Source organism: Bos indicus, chromosome 13 (genome assembly GCF_029378745.1).
Source record: "Bos indicus isolate NIAB-ARS_2022 breed Sahiwal x Tharparkar chromosome 13, NIAB-ARS_B.indTharparkar_mat_pri_1.0, whole genome shotgun sequence".
Lineage (NCBI taxonomy): Eukaryota > Metazoa > Chordata > Mammalia > Artiodactyla > Bovidae > Bos > Bos indicus.
In genome coordinates this window covers 25,671,755-25,691,583 of record NC_091772.1, presented here as the reverse complement: position 1 = coordinate 25,691,583, position 19,829 = coordinate 25,671,755, and the positions used below count along the sequence as shown (strand labels likewise).

At 43.5% G+C, this 19,829-nt stretch overlaps 1 protein-coding gene across 1 annotated transcript in view; it reads left to right on the top strand.

Moving 5' to 3' along the window:
- The window catches only part of PRTFDC1 (phosphoribosyl transferase domain containing 1), a 130,730-nt gene extending 119,427 nt beyond the window's left edge, over positions 1-11,303 (top strand). Inside the window, exons 12-14 of the mRNA XM_070800832.1 lie at positions 3,845-4,990; positions 7,779-7,979; positions 9,342-11,303. The gene's annotated coding sequence lies outside the window, so the exon portion shown is untranslated. The remainder of the gene's footprint in view (positions 1-3,844; positions 4,991-7,778; positions 7,980-9,341) is intronic.
- Positions 11,304-19,829: the final 8,526 nt, after the last annotated feature.

Here is a 19,829-nt window from a genome sequence, read left to right as displayed (position 1 = left end):
CCATGGACCAGGGCAGTGGGATGGTTTCAGGATGATTCAGGTGCATCACATTTCATTCAGTTCAGTTCAGTTCCGTTGCTCAGTTGTGTCCGACTCTTTGCGACCCCATGTACTGCAGGACGCCAGCCTTCCCTGTCCATCAACCAACTCCCGGAGCTTGCTTCAGACTCATGTCCCTTGAGTCAGTGATGCCATGCAACCATCTCATCCACAGCATTACACTTACTGTGCACTTTATTTCTGTTATTATTACATCAGCTCCACCTCAGATCAGCAGGCATCAGATCCCGGAGGTGGGGGACCCTGGTCCTACAGGATCATCGCCAGGGCCTCGCACATCCTGGTGTCACTCAGAGCCTGCCTGGCGAGGGGAATCTGGGAGAGGGGGTTTTGGACTAATAATCATGGGTAGCTGAAGAAGGAGGGAAGAATGGGAGTATAGGACTTCTGTGATTGGCAAAACAATTTTGTATGTCCTAATGTACTCATCTGCTCTGCTTTACAACACTGAGAAGTGTTTACTTTACAGATGAAGAAACCAAAGTTTATAAAGCTGTGAGAAATTGAATCGGGGTAAAGTTGGAACTTGGATCTGACAGACTCTTGCTCCTGGGTACTCTCCAGCCCATTGCAGTCCTCCGTAGGGAGAGGAGTCAAGGGGAGGTCCCCTGTTCCGTACGCTGGTCTCTGGCTGCCATGTGCAGGTCATCCTGCCCGCCAGCCCCAGCCTTGAGCAAGGGCTCAGGGCTGCAGAGAAGCCACAGCGAAAACTCATTTCTCATGAAAACTCCTCGTCCAGACCTGGAGCTGGTCATGAACATGTTGCATCTATTTATAGAATCAGATAAGGAAGGGGATTTCCTGAAGAGAAGGAAAAAGGAAACCTAAGGATGTCACGTGGGCACCCAAGGAGTCCCCTGGACCCTTTCTATTCACGTGTGGAATACTAGCTTCATCAGGCCAACTCGAACTTTCGCCTTGGAAATATTGACAACAATTTACATGGAAAAGGAACAAGGTGGGGTCTTCAAATATGAGTCTCTCATTTGTCATTTGAGGCTTGGTTGCTAAGGAATCAGTTCCACATCTTGTGTTTGACCAACAGCTGTAACTCCAGACTGTTCAGTTTTGTTTTTCCTCTGCTGAGTCTCTTTAAAACCAAAGTAACAATCCCAACGTCTTTCTGTTTGTAATAACAACAAGCCATAATCATAGCTGCAAATTATATAGTAATTACTTGGTGGCTCAGTGATAAAGAACCCACCTGCCAATGCAGGTGACACAAGAGACATGGGTTTGATCTCTGAGTGGGGAAGATCCCCTGGAGGAGGAAATGGCAACCCACTCCAGTATTCCTGCCTGGGAAATCCCATGGGCAGAGGAGCCTGGAGGGCTACAGCCCATGGGGTTGGAAAGAGTCAGACACAATTTAGTGCCTGGGCACACACACTACTGAATTTCTTTAAAACCAAAGTAACAGTCCCAACATCTTGCCATGTGAAGTAACAGCCATCATCATAACCAACAATTATATAGTACTTACAACGCATGAGATATTATTTTAATTTTATTCCCACAATGACCCTATGATCTGGTTACTATTGTACCCTCATTTCAATGTATCCCCATTTCAGCATTTCATAGATGAGGAAACTGAGACATGAGTATCTTGCCCAAAGTCACAGGAGTAGAACCAGGATTCAAACCGCTGAGGTTTGGCCCCAATGTAGGTACCTAACAAGTCTACAAGAGATATACTACAGTTGTCCTTCAGTATCCACGGGAATTGGTTCCAGGACAACATACCCCCCAACCCCTGCCTCTGCAGATACCAAAATTTGGAGATGCTCAAGTCCCTCATATACAATTGCTTAGTGTTTGCATATAACCTGCACTCATCATGCCATACATCTTAGGTATCATCTCTAGGTTTCTTGCAATATATAATACAATGTAAATAGTTGTAAATACAATGCAAATGCTATGTAAATAGTTGCCAGTATGTGGCAAATATTTGCTATTGGAAATTTTTTCAAAGCATTTTTCATCCACGGTTGGTTGAATCCACGGATGCAGAACCTGAGGATATGGAGGGTTGATTTTTCTCTGAATTATAAGGGTTTCCCTAATGCCGCATCAGTAATACAGCACAGCTGTCTTAGCGTCATGATATCAGCATCTTCTTGTGCTCACTCGTGTCCGACTCTTTGTGATCCCATGGACTGTAGCCCATCTGTCTCCTCTGTCCATGGGATTTCCCAGGCAAGAATACTGGAGCAGCTTGCCATTTCTTTCTCCAGAGGATCTTCCCGACTCAGGGATCAAACCTGCCTCTACTGCATCTCTTGCATTGGGAGGCAGATTCTTTACCACTGAGCCACCTGGGAAGCCATCTTTCTTGCTTTTGTTTAAATTGTAAAGAAAGAAAGAAAAGAAAAGAATTCAGAATCTAGTGCCCTTAAGATGAAGTAACATCTGGTCTCTACAGTTAACTATCCTAATAATCTGTTTAGGTCAGATTTGCAGACTGACACTCAGTGTGACTCCTGGCTCCGTACTCATTGATCAAAGTATGTAAAATAGTAGATGATTTCATTGTTAGCAAGCAAGTAGGCACTGGTGAAGATAGCAGTGGGTAAGACTTCAGGCAAGAGGGAAAGGCTGGACTTGATTGCTGTCATTTATATCACTTGCTGCTGGCAGGCAAGGAGTTATGTTTACTAAAGAAAAGAGACAGGATATTCCTAATTCTTTGCTCTGTTCGGAAATGTTTTCTCAATAACTCCTTCCATAGCAAACTATGGCCATTTTTATTTCAAAGACCCACTCTAAAAGCTCTTTAGACTTCTGGTGAAATATAGTGAGTTTAACACAAGCCTATACACCTAATAAAATGTCAGTTCTAGAATGTCAGGAATAAATATGTCAACGGTGCAAAAGACCAAATGGATCATGTAACATCTCTTTAGATTTAAAAAAAAAATGGGTAAAATGTGATGCAGAATGGAGACCCAGCCACCTAAACACCTACCTGCAAGAGTAAACGACAAAGAACAGAGCATCGGTTTGCCCCCAGGAGCCCTAGAAATCCTGGTCTTGAGGTTATCGAGTATTGTGGAAGGTTGGTGAGGCAAGGAACTGAAAACATGGATGAAAGACTGCGTACACAGCGCGGCCGCTCTGCTTTTCTCTGTAACCAGACAGACTATCTACCCCCCATACACACACACACACACACACACACACACACACGAAACAAGAAATTATCTTCAATCTGAGTCTCTTGATTTAAAAGGCCTAGGGCTTCGCAGGTGACTCAGTGGTAAAAGAATTCACTTGCCAACACAGGAGACACAGGTTCAACCCCCAGGTTGGGAAGATCTCCTGGAAAAGAAAATGGCAAGCCACTCCAATATTCTTTCCTGAAAAATTCCATGGACAGAGGAGCCTGATGGGTTACAATCCATGGGGTCGCAAAGAGTCAGACACGACTGAGTTACTAAGCACACAGCACAGCACCTCCCACAAAGGAGCCAGACCAGAATCATCCCTGAGAATTTTCTGAACATCAAAAACCAAGAGAAATTCCTTAAAATGTCTAGAGAGGAAAAATAAAAGCATTCACATAACAAGTATCAGGAATCAAAATTACATTGAATTTCTTCATAAGGATAGTAGAAACAAGGGGTCATTACCTTAAAAAAATAGGGATTTTTTTTTTTTTTCTTGTCAAGAAGTACTATGCCCTATCCAAATGATCAGGGTCTTTTTAGATCTTGAAATCCTCAAGTGTTTTGCCTTTTGTATGTTCTTTCTCAAAAAAATATTAAATTCTGTTTTTCAGAAAAACAAGGGAGAAAACCAAGAAACAGAAATTATAGGAACCAGAGGATCCAACAGAGGATGACAGCTGGACAGACCTAGAAAGAAGTGACCTGGGTAGGAATAGGAAGGTGGGAAGGCTCCAGGGAAAAGATCTGAACTTAAACCACAACGACAGTACTGGATTGTTTGGAAAATATAATCTAGAGGCATATTACAGACCTAATGGAGTAGTTAGAGTTCACGATCGTAAGAATTAAGAAAATAGTCAATAACTCCAGGAACATTTTAAACATTTGAATAAGAAGGGGAACATAATGATGCGATTCTACTTAGCTCAGCCAAAAAAGAACCACATTTACATAATCATAATAACAAACTCCAAATATTGATTTACTTAAAAACATAAATAGGAAGATATAACTCAGATATAAGTTGCATTATAAATTAGGAAAAATGGGAACTGCCGTTAGATTTCTAAAACTGGGTTCATAAATTTTTTTGTTTTAGTAATTTTATTATTAAAAATTTTGTTTAGTTTTTACGTTGTATTGGGACATAGCTGATTAGCAATGTTGTGATGGTTTCAGGTGAACAGCGAAGGGACTCAGCCACACCTATACCTGTGTCCATTCTCTCTCTAGCTCCCCTCCCATCCAGGCTGCACATAACACTAGACAGGGTTCCCTGTGCTAGACAGTCGGTCCTTGCTGGTTATCCATTTTAAATATAGCAGTGTGTACATGTCCATCCCAAACTCCCTAACTATCCCTTCCCCTCGTCCTTCTCCCTGGCAACCACAAGTTCCTTTTCTAAGTCTGTGAGTCTGTTTCTGCTTTGTAAGTAAGTTCATTTGTATCACTTCTTTTTAGATTCCATGTATAAGGGATATCATACAATATTTCTCCTTTTCTGCCTTATTTCACTCAGTATAAGAGATTGTCCTCATAAGTTCTTTTACTAAAAGTTGAAATTAAGGATAATTCCTTAAAAGGCAGTGCGGATGTGTCATCCCAGACATCTAGAGTGGCAAGTGCCATGTTTTTGTGTTCTTAATCTCTGCAGGGGTTGCTACACAGAGTAAAATGAATGAAGCGAAAGACTAACACTTACAAGACAAAATGCACAAAAATTAGAAAAATCAAAAAGAGTTCGAAGACAAGAAAAAGTAACCTGCAGTCTATACTTGGCTTAATTACTGAAATAATAACAGTCTATGAGGGATTTCAAGAGATAGTTAAAGTAATTTGGAGGGTTTATTCTTATTCCACTTAAATATATCTATGTATAAAAGTAGCATCTTGTATATGTATACATATGCATATATATTTATAATAAGCTATTTCTGCTTTATTGACTATGCCAAAGCATTTGACTGTGTGGATCACAATAAACTGGAAAATTCTGAAAGAGATGGGAATACCAGAACACCTGATCTGCCTCTTGAGAAATTTGTATGCAGGTCAGGAAGCAACAGTTAGAACTGGACATGGAACAACAGACTGGTTCCAAATAGGAAAAGGAGTTCGTCAAGGCTGTATATTGTCACCCTGTTTATTTAACTTACATGCAGAGTACATCATGAGAAACGTTGGACTGGAAGAAACACAAGCTCGAATCAAGATTGCCGGGATACATATCAATAACCTCAGATATGCAGATGACACCACCCTTATGGCAGAAAGTGAAGAGGGACTCAAAAGCCTCTTGATGAAAGTAAAAGTGGAGAGTGAAAAAGTTGGCTTAAAGCTCAACATTCAGAAAACGAAGATCATGGCATCCGGTCCCACCACTTCATGGGAAATAGATGGGGAAACAGTGGAAACAGTGTCAGACTTTATTTTTGGGGGCTCCAAAATCACTACAGATGGTGACTGCAGCCATGAAATTAAAAGACGCTTACTCCTTGGAAGGAAGGTTATGACCAACCTAGATAGCATATTCAAAAGCAGAGACATTACTTTGCCAACAAAGGGTTCGTCTAGTCAAGGCTATGGTTTTTCCTGTGGTCATGTATGGATGTGAGAGTTGGACTGTGAAGAAGGCTGATCGCCGAAGAATTGATGCTTTTGAACTGTGGTGTTGGAGAAGACTCTTGAGAGTCCCTTGGACTGCAAGGAGATCCAACCAGTCCATTCTGAAGGAGATCAGCCCTGGGATTTCTTTGGAAGGAATGATGCTAAAGCTGAAACTCCAGCACTTTGGCCACCTCATGCGAAGAGTTGACTCATTGGAAAAGACCCTGATGCTGGGAGGGATTGGGGGCAGGAGGAGAAGGGGACGACAGAGGATGAGATGGCTGGATGGCATGACTGACTCGATGGACGTGAGTCTGAGTGAACTCCGGGAGTTGGTGATGGACAGGGAGGCCTGGCGTGCTGCGATTCATGGGGTCGCAAAGAGTCGGACACGACTGAGCGACTGATCTGATCTGATCTGATCTGATGTGTGTGTGTATATATGTATATATTACATATATTCCAGAATGTTCACAGTGATGGATGGGTATTACGGTGTTGATACTGGTATTGTGAATGATCTGGAATTTCATCTATGTGCTATTATTGGTATAGTTAGGAAAAAACAGTTTTTAAATGAGTTCTTTTTATATAGATTGTGTTTTTTGTTTACTTTCCCTTTTGCATTTATAAAATTACAACATTTAGAATTGGAAGGGACAGGAGAGTAAATTAAGATGGTAAGCTGAGCACAGATTTCTAAAAATGACAGAAAGGAGATGACATGTTTAAAATAACAAACCCACAATATAACGGAAAAATAAGACGAGATATTCTTGGTGGACTAGAAATAAGGAATTCCTAAACAAGAGAAGGCAGGCAGGATTGGAATGATAGAGGAAGATGTTTTAAAAAAAAGCAAAAGTCTATTGTAGAAGGAAGAAGTCACTGGGGAATTCTCCAAGCCTCCAACACCAAGCTTGGAGGTGGCAGTTATGAGAAGCAAGAGGGGAGCCCAGAGGCTGATGGAGAGGTAACTGGTTACCGAAATAGAGTAGGAGTGGTCAGAGGGGATCAGCCCTGACCCCCTCCCTGCCTGTAGGCAGGAACAATGAATGAGAGCTTTGGAAGAATGCTTTGGAAACATCCAGAATGGGGAATCTCTACGCCTAGAACATTGACTACTGGCACAGTGTGTCCCATTTCTGCTAGAGAATAGTTGGAAGCAAGAAAGCATTCATGGGGGACTCCCCTGGTGGCCCAGTGGTCAAGACTTTGCACTTCCACTGCAGGGGAAGAGGGTTCAATCCCTGGTTGGGAAACTTAAGATCCCACATGCCCAATGGTGCAGCCAAAAAGTAAAAAATTATAAAAGAAACCATTCATAGACAGGATCCAAGGAGATTCCAGCTACAATGATGAGCTTCCAGCTAAGAAAGGTCAATCATTTGAAAACAAAGCAATCCTGCAGTACCCTGAATCATCGTACCAAACTCAAAAAGTGAAAGTACCACTAGAAGAGTGTCCTCTTCTGAGGACAGGGACCTTCTTCTGAGGGTAATCTTGTGAGAGAGAACAGGATATAACATCCCTGAAACCAACAGCACTTTTTTAAAATGGAAATTATTAAAGGCTTGGAAATAAAAACTATGATGGTCAAAACAAGAATCTGCAGGATGGCATCTGTATCTTCCTTTCTACTGATTTCCTGACTGCCTCTTCATGGACAGGGAGCTAATCTTATCAAGCAGTCTATTCCATTGCAGGCGAGCTCAAATTTAAAAGCTGAGCAGTTCTCTGTTAAATTGAATCTTGTCTCTTTGCTCTCAAACCCTTTGGTTCCAGGTCCTCCTCTGGAGCAAAACTAAATTGACTTCTTCGTCTGCAAGAAAGCCTTTCAAATATTTGCAAGCATTTATTATGTCTGTCTCTTTAGTCTTGTTGTCTCCAAGTTAAAACAGTCAATTCATTCAACTGTTTTTATCTGACCGTTTCCAGATATTCTTCTCCTGCTCTTGATTATTCTCAATACCTAGGATAGAGGCTACTTAAATCAGGTCTGGAGTCGCACAAGATGTTTCAGATGTGGCCTAATTTTCCCACAGCAATATTATTACTTCCTCTGGTTACTCAACTGCTATTAATAACATCTAAGCTGACATGAGCATGGTGCTTTCCTTGAAGAATTCCAGGAAATGAGTAAGTAGGTCTGTTTCTCTCATGTTTAATATCTGGATCTCTCTAGTAAATATTTAATAACCAAAAGTTTGGCTTCAGAGATTATACTAGATGCTGTTGGGATTTCAAGAATGAATGCCACATAGTTGCCCTCTGGAAGCATACAGTTTAGTAGGAAACTTAAGACACATGTATAAATAACCTCCAATGTAGAAAGTGTAAGAAATGGTGGAATAGGACAGATACGGAACTAGGGCATCCAAAGGAGATATATAATCTAGAAACAAAAATCTTTCCTGATAAAAATGTATCTCAGGAAGCTGAGGGCAGAGTTCTCATTGCCCAGGTTCCTTGATCACACTTTGCCTTGTGGTCTCTTCCAGGTACCAGCTCAGTTCAGTCCTCGGTAGGGAGTCCTTGTTATTCATTTTCTGTTTTTAAAGTTTTTATTGGAGTATATTGTGCTTGTGCTCAGATGTGTCCTACTCGTTGCGACTCATGGATTGTAGCCCACTAGGCTCCTCTGTCCATGGGATTCTCCAGGCAAGAACACTGGAGTGGGTTGCCATGCCCTCCTCCAGTGGATCTTCCCCACCCAGGTGTCGAACCCGCATTTCCTGTGTCTCCTGCAGGTGGATTCTTTACCACTGAGCCACCCGGGAAGCCCTTATTAGAGCATAGCTGCTTTACAATGTTGTGTTAGTTTCTACTGTACAGCAAAGTGAATCAGCCGTAGATTTACATAGATTCCCTCTTTTTTGTATTTCCTTCCTACTTAGGTCACTATAGAGCATTGAGTAGCATCCCCTGTGGTATACAGTAGGTTCTCACTAGTTATCTGTTTTATACACAGTAGTATATATGTGTCGACCCCAATATCCCAATTCGTCCCACCACCCATTTTCCCCCTTGCTATCTTTTTTTTAAATTTGGGTTTTTTTATTTGGAGGATAATGGCTTTACAATACTGTATTGGTTTCTGCCATATATCAACATTAATCAGCCATAGGTATACATATGTCCCCTCCCCCTTGAACTTCCCTTCCACCTCCCACCCCATCCAACTCCTCTAGGTTGTCACAGAGCACAAGGTTTGAGCTCCCTGGAAAGTGAAAATGTTAGTCACTCAGTCATGTCTGACTCTTTGCAACCCCATGGACTGTAGCTTGCCAGGCTGCTCAGTCCATGGAATTCTCCAGGCAAGAATACTGGAATGGGTTGCCCTTCCCATCTCCTTTGAGTTCCCTGGATCATACAGCAAATTCCCACTGACTGTTTTACATATGGTAATATTTATGTTTCAGTGCTACTCTTTTTTTTTTAAGTCTTTATTGAATTTGTTACAGTATTGTTTCTATTTTATGTTTTGCTTTTTGTCCACAGGAGGCATATGGAATTTTAGCTCCTCAACCAGGGATAGAACTTGCATCCCTGCATTGGAAGGCAAAGTCTTAACCACTGGGCTGCCAGGGAAGCTCCCCGCTACCCCGCCCCAACTCCTTGTTGTCTTAAAAAAACTAAAAATAGAACTACCATGTAACCCAGAAATCCCACTCCTGAGCATATACCCAGGGAAAGCCATAATTCCCTTTTTACTCTTATTGTTTCCTCCTAGGCTAGAAAATAGTCTGAGAGGCCTGGGTTTGAGAATGAGCCTTTCCAGTGAACTCATCCCTAGGTAAATGTCCAAAAATATTGAAAGCAGGAACTCGAGTAGATAACTTGTCCAACCATGTTCATTGGAGCATTATTCACAGTGGCCAAAATGCAGAAGCGACCCAAGTGTCCATCAGTGAATGGAGGAATAAGCAAAGTGCGGAATATTTTTCAGCCTTAAAAAAGAAAATAAGGACTTCCCTGGTGGTCCAGTGGTTAAGACTCCATGCTTCCACTATAAGGGGCATGAGTTCCATCCCTGGTTGTGGAACTAAGATCCCACAATGCCAAAAAGTAAACTAAAAATAAATGATAGAAAAAAATTTTAAATTAAAAAGGGAAGTAATTCTGACACATGCTAAAACATGGGTGAGCCTTGAATATATTATGCTTAGTGAAATGAGCCAGTTACAAAAGAACGAATACTGTATGATTCCACCTATATGAGGTGCCCCCCAGCAGTCAGTTCATTGAAACAGAAAGCAGAATGGTTGGCAGGCAGTGGAGCAAGGTGGGAATGGGAAGTTGGTGTTCAGTGGGTGCAGAGTGTCAGTTTTGCTGGATGAAAAGGGTTCTGGAGGTGGATGGTGGCGATGGTTATACAATAACATAGCTTTATGTGATGCTGCTAAACTGGACACTTAAAATGATTAAGACGGTAAGGTTGTTTTGGTAACTTATTTTATTTATTTATTAATTTTGGCTGTGCTGGATCTTCATTGTTGTGCATGGATCTTCATTGCTGTGCATGGGCTTTCTCTAGTTGCTCTACTTGGGCTTCTCGTTCTGGTGGCTTCTCTTGTTTGGAGCCTGGGCTCAATAGTTGTCACACACGGGCTTAGTTGCTCCATGGCCTGTGGGATCTTTCTAGACTAGGGATCGAACCCATGTCCCCTGCATTGGCAGGCAGATTCCTAACCACTGGACTACCAGGGAAGTCCCCAAATGGTAAGCTTCATGTTATGTGTATTTTACTACAATAAAAAAAGTGTCTGCATCTTCTTGGGCCTTAGATATTATAGCATTCAATTCTTCATCCTTTTTCCCGACTCTGAGCCACGGCTTTGCTCTTCGTTCTAAGGCCTGTGTTACCTTAGAGGTAGTCCCGATGCAGGGCTGCCTCAGGGCTGCTCTAACAGTAACCAGTTAACCAGTGTGTTCCCAGAGCAGGGACTTGTCTTCTGGGACCACAGCCAACTAACTCATGCTGGAATCTTCTAGGGCTAGACTCTCTTGCCATGTGGGGATCTCATCTGCCCACAAACCTGCCTGGAACAGCCCATCAGTTAACCAAGAGCATGCTTGGCTTTGGTCTGGCCTGAGCCTGAAGTGAAGGGTCTCTGCCCCACCCCTGCCAATCTAGCATTTTCCACAGAAACTCATTTTGAAGGAGGCTCTTTGCCCAGCATCCCACCCTCTATTTTCTGGAGAGGAACCCTTCTCAGAGTTACCTACTCAGGAGACAAGCCAACAGACTTGAAGAAACTGAAGTGATAGTGTCGTAAAGAGCAGTCTCTTAATTTATGTTGACAAAAGTTGTTTAACGTGATGCTTTACAGTTTATGATTATTTATTTATGATGCTTTACAGTTCACTAGAGACTGCCCACAATTCACTCAATAGGAGGCCATCAACAGATAACCTGAGACGTTGGCTCACCTCTCAGCTGTCGAATCCTTACGAGGAAGGGTGAGTCTTTTCAGGAAAGAAGAGTTATTCACTAATTATTGATATTGATGGGATGATTACATGGTGTGTTATAATAATAGGGTTATGATAATGAGTCTGTGATTGAGCGGAAATCCACTGGTCACAGGTCCGTAAACATTCTGCTTTTAAAAAAATATTTATTTATTTATTTATTTTGGGCTGTGCAGGGTCTTTGTCGCTGCACACAGGCTCTCTTTAGTTGCAGGGAGCGGGGGCTATTCTTAAATGCCGAGCACAGGCTTCTCATTGCGGTGGTTTCTCTTGTTGAGCACAGGCTCAAGGTTGCGAGGGCTTCAGGAGTTGCAGTGCAACTTAGTTGCCCCAAGGCATGTGGGATCCTCCAGGATCAGGGATGGAGCCCACGTCCCCTGCATTAACAGGATTCTTCTTCCTTGGACCACCACGGAAATCCAGCATTCTGCTTTTGTACGAATACTGTTTCACCACAATATTATAGACCCCAAAGCAATTATATCTCCCAGGTATCCAGGGAGCCCACAAGGGCATCCCATGGGCTGCATTGTATCCCCTCCCCCCAAATTCATAGGTTGGACTCCATACCCCCAGTACCTCAGAATCTATTTAGAGAGAAGATCCTTAAGGAGATAACTAAGGTCAAATGAGGTCACTAAGGTGGGCTTCATCTGATCTGGGTAGTGTCCTTATGAGAAGAGGAGATTAGGACACAGACACGAAGGGAAGCCCACAGGAGGGCAAAGGGAGGAGACGGCTCTCTACAAGCCAGGGAGAGCTGTCTTTGACACCTTGATCTTAGACTTCGAGCCTTCAGAATTATTAAGCCTAACAGAATTAAATTGCTGCTGCTTAAGCCACCCAGACTGTAGTATATTGTAATGACAGCCCTAGCAGTCATACCCTCCATCACAGCCAGTCCACTCCTCTGACGCCTTCATAATCCCATTCCCTTTCGTGACATCATAGCCAAGACATTAGGACCGAACTGCTTGGATTCACGAAGGAGCCAAAGGAACACACAGCTCATAAATCTTCCTAACAACACAGCATACCTTAGGAAGAAAACAACAACAACAACAACAAAATATGGTGGGAGGAGGTGGGGATGTACCAAGTCTATTAAAAAAGCATCTTTGTTATTACTCATATTTCCTCCCAGAGTAGAGCTCTTCCAACTTAGGAAGGCTTCCCGGCACAGGCACTGTTGCACTGAAAGCTGAAGAGCCAGGCATCTATTCGCCACTGTTGCAAACAGTCCACTGAGATTGTGCAACCTCTAAATAAGGAGCTCACTTTGATTAGAATGTACATGAACATGAAAACTCCCAAACTTCTATCCCAAAAGAAGGATGCCATTTCCAGTAGCCAGAGAGCGTAGGTGGTTAGCTCGAGTTCTGCTTTCTCAAAACGTCTGCCTTGTATTTCTCTTCCCTTCACAACCACCTTCAACACATCCCAGTAGAGGAGCCATATGGTCACACCGCCTCCTCACTCTGGCCGTGCCAAGATTCACTTTTGCTTCTTCGGGAAACATTACAGCCCCCAGGCTGAGATGCCTGGAATATGAATCTTTGGCTTAAGCATGATTCTGGTGCCATGGACCCTACCTATCGCCCAAATTTTCTCGCCAGGATTGGGAAGTGTTTTCTCAGCTTTTCCCTGATTTCTTAAGCTCTGTGCCCCGTGTGCTTTATCTGCTACAGCCCCCCCCACCCCCGCTCTGGATTTGTCCATGGCTGCTCTGCTGACACTTGGATATTAGCTTCCACTTCTCATCTGCTCACCTTTATGGTGCCCAGGAGTTTTCCCAGTTGAGGGTTACAAGCCTGTCACAGGTGCCCCGTAAACAAAGACTACCTTTCGAGACACAGTAACAACTCCTAGGCCAAACAAACTCTTTGCCCCTTTAAAAAAAAAAAATCTATTTAACTGCCCCATATCTGGCCAACATTTGAATACTTCTGCCTTCTCATCTTACCAAAGGAATCTTTGTGCCCAACTCAGTGGCAAAACAATTTTGATTTTTTTTTGCATTTTTCTTTCTTTTTTTAATTAATTTTTTTTAGAGGATAATTACTTTACAAAATGTTGATATTTATTGAAAGCCAGGAGACTTCCCTGGTGATCCAGTGGTTAAGACTTTGCTTCCAGTGAAGAGAGTACAGGTTCGATCCCTGGTCAGAGAGCCAAAATCCCACATGCCTCATGGCCAGAAAACTAAACATTAAACGGAAGCACTGTTGTAAAAACTTCAATACAGGCTTTAAAAAAAAAGAATCTTAAAAATAAGAAAGCTGGGCAAAAGATTCCTCCCTAATGTTGTCTGCCACTGATAGCAGACCTGAGTCCAGCGTATGTTCACACTGGAATATATGTTATACCATAGCATTCCAAGCATCAGAAAACATCATTCACAAAACATAAACTTAAGGCTAAGAATGCTGCTTCTGACCTCTGTTGGGAATCACTGCTTTCTGTCGCTGGGGGTCAGTTGAACCAGCGTAATCACCTTTCTTTGAAAGTGACACTCATCTAACCCTCTCACCAGCTCTTAGGCTAGACGATAGGTGAGCTTCTGTCATTTGGTCATTTTTGTTCCCATTTCCTCTTTTCCTAGTTGGCCACCTACATGCTGAATCACCTAGGATTCTGGGATGCTTTTCTTTTTTCCTCCATCTCTCCACACTTAGGACTTTCTGATTGCACCATCTCTATTTGCCCAGAACTGGAGGCTTGAGTGTGCAGAGCTGTTTGTGCCCAAGGCTGTTGCATTGTATGCTGGGAACAGGGTGGACGCTGCAGGTCCCCGCAGCTGCCCTAAGGAACGCTAATTGCCTGCTGAAAAACTGAGAAATAAAAAATGCCTCAAGGACGATGCTAGACCCACTGAAGGATAGAATCCTTAAAGCACAGCTCCAGAAACTTCAGTCTTTTAAAGAAAACAGTCTTTTTCTCCCCCCGCCCCAGTTATTTTACTTCCCTTGGCTTCATCCTGTTCTCTTAGACCATTCTAGGATCTATTCTTCCCAGACCTGAACAAGGCATATCAAGCTAACACACGCGTGCGCGCACGCGCGCACACACACACACACACACACACACACACACAGCCCAGAATCAAGGTCTCTGCTGTTGTCAAGTTCAGGATTAGGTGGAAAAGCCCTGCCTTTCTGGTCTTGTCTCCCTATCATGAAATGCCATTTTCCCCAGACATTCTTGTAATCCATGGCCATTCACCAATCAGAAAGCCCAGTGGGGTGATATTTAATTCATGTCTGTCAATCACAACACAAAGAAAAGTCCTTCAGCTGGCCACTGAGAGAATCCTCTGCTACAGAACAAAGAGTCCGTGGGGATCTGTGGTCCCAGCCTCGCCTTGCACTCAGGGGCGGACCCAGCAGCCCTGCTGGCCCTTGCCTGGTTTCAGAATAATTGTGGCTTTGGAAGCAGCTAGGCAGATTAAAGAGATTAAATCCACAGCGCGTCCCTTCGACACAGTCAGGGGAGAGGAAGATTGGGACTTTCATGTTTTAGCTCTTCAGTCGCAGATCAGCATGTCCTTGGCACTGGACCTCTGCATCGAATCCAAATATTTGAATTTTAGAGTAATCGCCGTCGCCCAGCCCTCTGCACGGGTGGTTGTAGGAGCTCCGTGGTTTTTACACTGACATATCAGCAAAACAAAGCGGCTGAGATACAAATCTAGTGCATGAAAATGAAAAAGCTTCACTTCCCCGCTTTGCATTTATCTTTGGAAGTTAGAGGGATATGAATAATAAATAAATGAAATGAAACGCTTCCGTGGCAATTGTGGGTAACACAAACACAGGATTCGAAGGCAGCAGCTGGACAACAAAGGAACAGTGCCTCAAGTTCAAGATTAGCTCACCAAAGCTTTTTTTTTTTTTTAATTCTCCAAAAACAGTCACGTGGAAGTGCAGTGCGCTTCCTCCTCTCCCTGCTTCTCCTGTACCAGTCTTGGAATCAAAATGATCTTTATGTTGTCACTACCTGTCGGGACTTCAGCTGAGGCTCCTCGGTAATGCAAGCCACATATCTTTTTACTGCAAGGATCCTTTCAATATATCTTACATATTATTCATTCCAGATACTTTCACATTTGTTCACTCAGTTTTAAGGAAGGTGAGGGATATTTTAGCAGTCCTTTTCTGGGCTCGTTTTACAACTGGAAAAAAAAATGCAGTAAGGGAGGGTGATTTAGAAATAAATGAGGGGTTGCACTGTGGGAAGAAAAACAGAAGCCAGTGGTTGGGGGAATGGGAAAATACCTGGTTTTGAACCTCACCCTTCTGATTCCTGACTTTGGCAGGATCTCTAAGTTCTTCCCTGTTAAATGAAAATGATTCCTTTCTCATAGTAATCTCACTACAATTAAATCAAGTAACACAGGTAGAGACTTCCAGGCACACAGTTCAGTTCAGTTCCGGTCACTCAGTTGTGTGCAACTCTTGGCGACCCTGTGGACTGCAGCACACCAGGCTTCCCTGTCCATCACCAACTCCCAGAGATTGCTTAAACTCATGCCCATTGAGTCGGTGATGCCATCCAACCATCTCATCCTCTGTTCATCCCCTTCTCTTCCTGCCTTCAATCTTTCCCAGCATCAGGATCTTTTCCAATGAGTCAGTTCTTCATATCAGGTGGAGCTTCAGCTTCAGCATCAGTCCTTCTAATGAATATTCAGGACTGATTTCCTTTAGGTTTGACTGGTTGGATCTCCTTGCAATCCTAGGGACTCTCAAGAGTCTTCTCTAACACCACAGTTCAAAAACATCAATTCTTCGACACTCAGCTTTCTTTATGATCCAACTCTCACATCCATACATGACTGCTGGAAAAACCATAGCTTTGACTGCTGCTGCTACTGCTAAGTTGCTTCAGTTGTGTCCGACTCTGTGCGACCCCAGAGACTGCAGCCCACCAGGCTCCCTTGTCCCTGGGATTCTCCAGGCAAGAACACTGGAGTGGGTGGCCATTTCCTTCTCCAGTGCTTGAAAGTGAAAAGTGAAAGTGAAGTCCATTAGTCGTGTCCGACTCTTCACCACCCCATGGACTGCAGCCTACCAGGCTTCTCCATCCATGGGATTTTCCAGGCAAGAGTACTGGAGTGGGTTGCCATTGCCTTCTCCGTAGCTTTGACTAGACAGACTTTTATCGGCAAAGTAATGTCTCTGCTTTTTGGCTCTTAGAAGTAGTAGTTTCTTTCTTAAACCAGTGACACATTGCCCATAGAGAGGGAACTTCTACCTCTAAGCAGGATACCCTGGAGCCCTGGGAGAGCGCCATTGATCCTGGCAGCTGACTGGCCTTGTGGGCTTGGCTCCCTAGGCTGGATGCCCATGGGCTTCCTACCTGCTGCGGCAGCAGCAGCAGCTGCCCTTTCAGAGGTTCCTCTGCCTCTCCTTCACTGGATTTGCTGCCTCTCGTGGGTGGGGAGGGGTTTGGGGAAGAAGTTAACCCTGTGAGACCAAGAGCCTTCTTGCTGACTGATAGGCTTCTTCTAGCCTATTAGCCTAGGCTGCAATTAATATTTCAAAAGTAAAAAATCTCCAGGAAATCTGCCTTTCACATGTGTCTGCCTTACAAATGCAGAAGCAACAACAGCAGTGTTCAGGGTTTTAAAAAATGAGTCCTGGAGGACTTCCCCCTGGTCAGACTCTGCCTTCCAGTGCACACTGGTGTAGCCAAGGTTTCCTTCAGGCTTGGGTTTGGAACTTAAGACTCACTTAGCCTTTCCAAAACCTCTGTTACCTCAGTGGTAAAATGAGGTGCTTGAATGAGAATATTTCCATTTATGAGCTCATTCCTTACGTAGCCTCTGTGTTTAACTACTGTAAACTAGGGAGAATAATGGGGCTTCCCTAGTGGCTCAGACGGTAAAGTGTCTGCCTGCAGTGCGGGAGACCTGGGTTCGATCCCTGGGTGGGGAAGATCCCCTGGAGAAGGAAGTGGCAACCCGCCTGATAGGCTACAGTCCATGAGTCGAAAAGAGTTGGACATGACTGAGCAATTTGACTTTCACATGTAAGTTATTGTGAGGCTTAAATCAGGTAATCCAGGTAGTAGGTGTAGATCTCAAGCCACAAGTTCTGATACAAAAGAAATACATATGTAATTTTTGAAAAGTCACATATCCTCTGAGCCCTAAGCCTCTGGGTTACTGGAAATTTAACTTTGAATCTTCTTGGACCTTTCTGCCCACATCCTCCAAGTTCCAGGGCCTTCCACAGCGCCAGCATTTCGTTGGGGGTGAAAAGGAAGAGATTCTAGTCCATCTGCGATGTCTGTCGCCCTTGCTAACATGAGCCTTTTACCCACTCTCCTGCCATGCTTGTATGGACTGAAAACAAATGCACAGCCTAAAAGTTGAGAATTATGTTTTATTCAGCAGACTGACCAGGATGAAAGCCCAGGAGTCAGCCTCTTATATACATCTGAGGGACTGTTTCAAAGAGGTAAGGGAAGAACCAGGATATATAGATATTTTTGCAACAAAAACCAGGTAGTAGAAACATCAAGGAATTACTGTTAATTAAAGAAAACCCAGAACATTTTTCTATGTTCTGTTTTGTAGCCTTAAGAAGTGTTTCAAACATATCTGAATGTATAAAATAAGAGTAAATGCCCTACATGGTGTGATGCTGCATTATATATAAAACCGTGTGCATATATTAAATTTTGTCTCTCGAAAAAAAAATAAATAAATAAAGAACACCCAGATGTCTTCAGTTAACAAATTTAGTGCTTTTCCTATGGGAAGATACAAGAGGCTGAGCTCATTGAAATCATTCTTTTGATATGCACCTTAGTTGTCTATGGAGAAGGAAATGGCAACCCACTCCAGTACTCTTGCCTGGAGAATCCCATGGGTGGAGGAGCCTGGTAGGCTGCAGTCAGCCAGTATCCTGTTTTTCTCCATCCTGAATCCCCCTCAGGCTGCACTGTTGTGATGGTCGCAGTGGTTGATGGCTTGATGACCAAGATGTCCTTTGTTTGCTGATATGGCTGGCGACATTCTTCACCCACACTTGAGAACAGACAATCTTGACTATGAAACTGCACACCTCAGATGGGAACTTGAACCCACAGCCTTTTAGTTGAAATCGCACACTTGGTCTCAGAACTTAATGAAGCTCAGTTTCTTGATGTCTCAGCAAAGAGAGAATTCAGTGAGAGACAAAGTGATAGGTAAGATTTACTTAGAAAGATACACATTCCATGAGCCTCCCTGGTAGCTCAGCTGGTAAAAAATGCAGGACACCCCTATTCGATTCCTGGGTCAAGAAGATCCCCTAGAGAAGGGATAGGCTACCCACTCCAGTGTTCTTGGGCTTCCTTGGTAGCTTCGATGGTAAAGAATCTGTCTGCAATGTGGAAGACCTGGGTCAAATCCCTGGGCTGGGAAGATCCCCTGGAGAAGGGAATGGCTACCCACTCCAGGATTCTGGCCTGGAGAACTCCATGGACAGAGGAGCCTGGCAGGCTACAGTCCATGGGGTTGCAAAGAGTTGGACAGGAATGATCAACTTTCACTTTTACACATTCCATAGACAGAATGCAGTTCATCTCAAAAGGCAAGAATAACCCTGGGAGAAACACACTCCACAGAAAGAGTATGGGCCACCTCAGAAGGCAAGAGACCCTGAAATATGGGGTGGTTAGTTTTTATGAGCTGGGTAATTTCATAGGCTAATGAGTGGGAGGGTTATTCCAACTATTTTGGAGAAGGGGCAGGGATTTCCAGGAATTGGGCCACCACCTACTTTTTGACCTCTTATGGGCAGCCTGGGAACTGGGGTGTGTCATTTAGATGCTAACGCATTCAGTTCAGTTCAGTTCAGTCGCTCAGTCATGTCTGACTCCATTCGACCCCATGGACTGCACCATGCCAGGCTTTCCTGCCCACCACCAACTCCCAGAGCCTACTCAAACTCATGTCCATCAAGTCAGTGATGCCATCCAACCATCTCATCCTCTGTTCATCCCCTTCTCTTCCTGCCTTCAATCTTTCCCAGCATCAGGGTCTTTTCCAATGAGTCAGTTCTTTGCATTAGGTGGCCAAATTATTGGAGTTTCAGCTTTATCATCAGTCCTTCCAATGAATATTCAGGACTGATTTCCTTTAGGATTGACAGATTGGATCTCTTTGCAGTACAAGGGACTCTCAATAGTCTTCTCCAACACCACAGTTCAAAAGCATCAATTCTTTGCTGCTCAGCTTTCTTTATAGTCCAACTCTTACATCCATACATGACTATTGGAAAAACCATAGCTTTGACTAGATGGACCTTTGTTGGCAAAGTAATGTCTCTGCTTTTTAATATGCTGGGTAGGTTGGTTCTTCCAAGGAGCAAGTGTCTTTTAATTTCATGACTGCAGTCACCATCTGCAGTGATTTTGGAGCCCCCCAAAATAAAGTCTCTCATAGTTTCCATTGTTTCCCCATCTATTTGCCATGAAGTGATGGAACTGGATGCCATGATCTTAGTTTTCTGAATGTTGACTTTT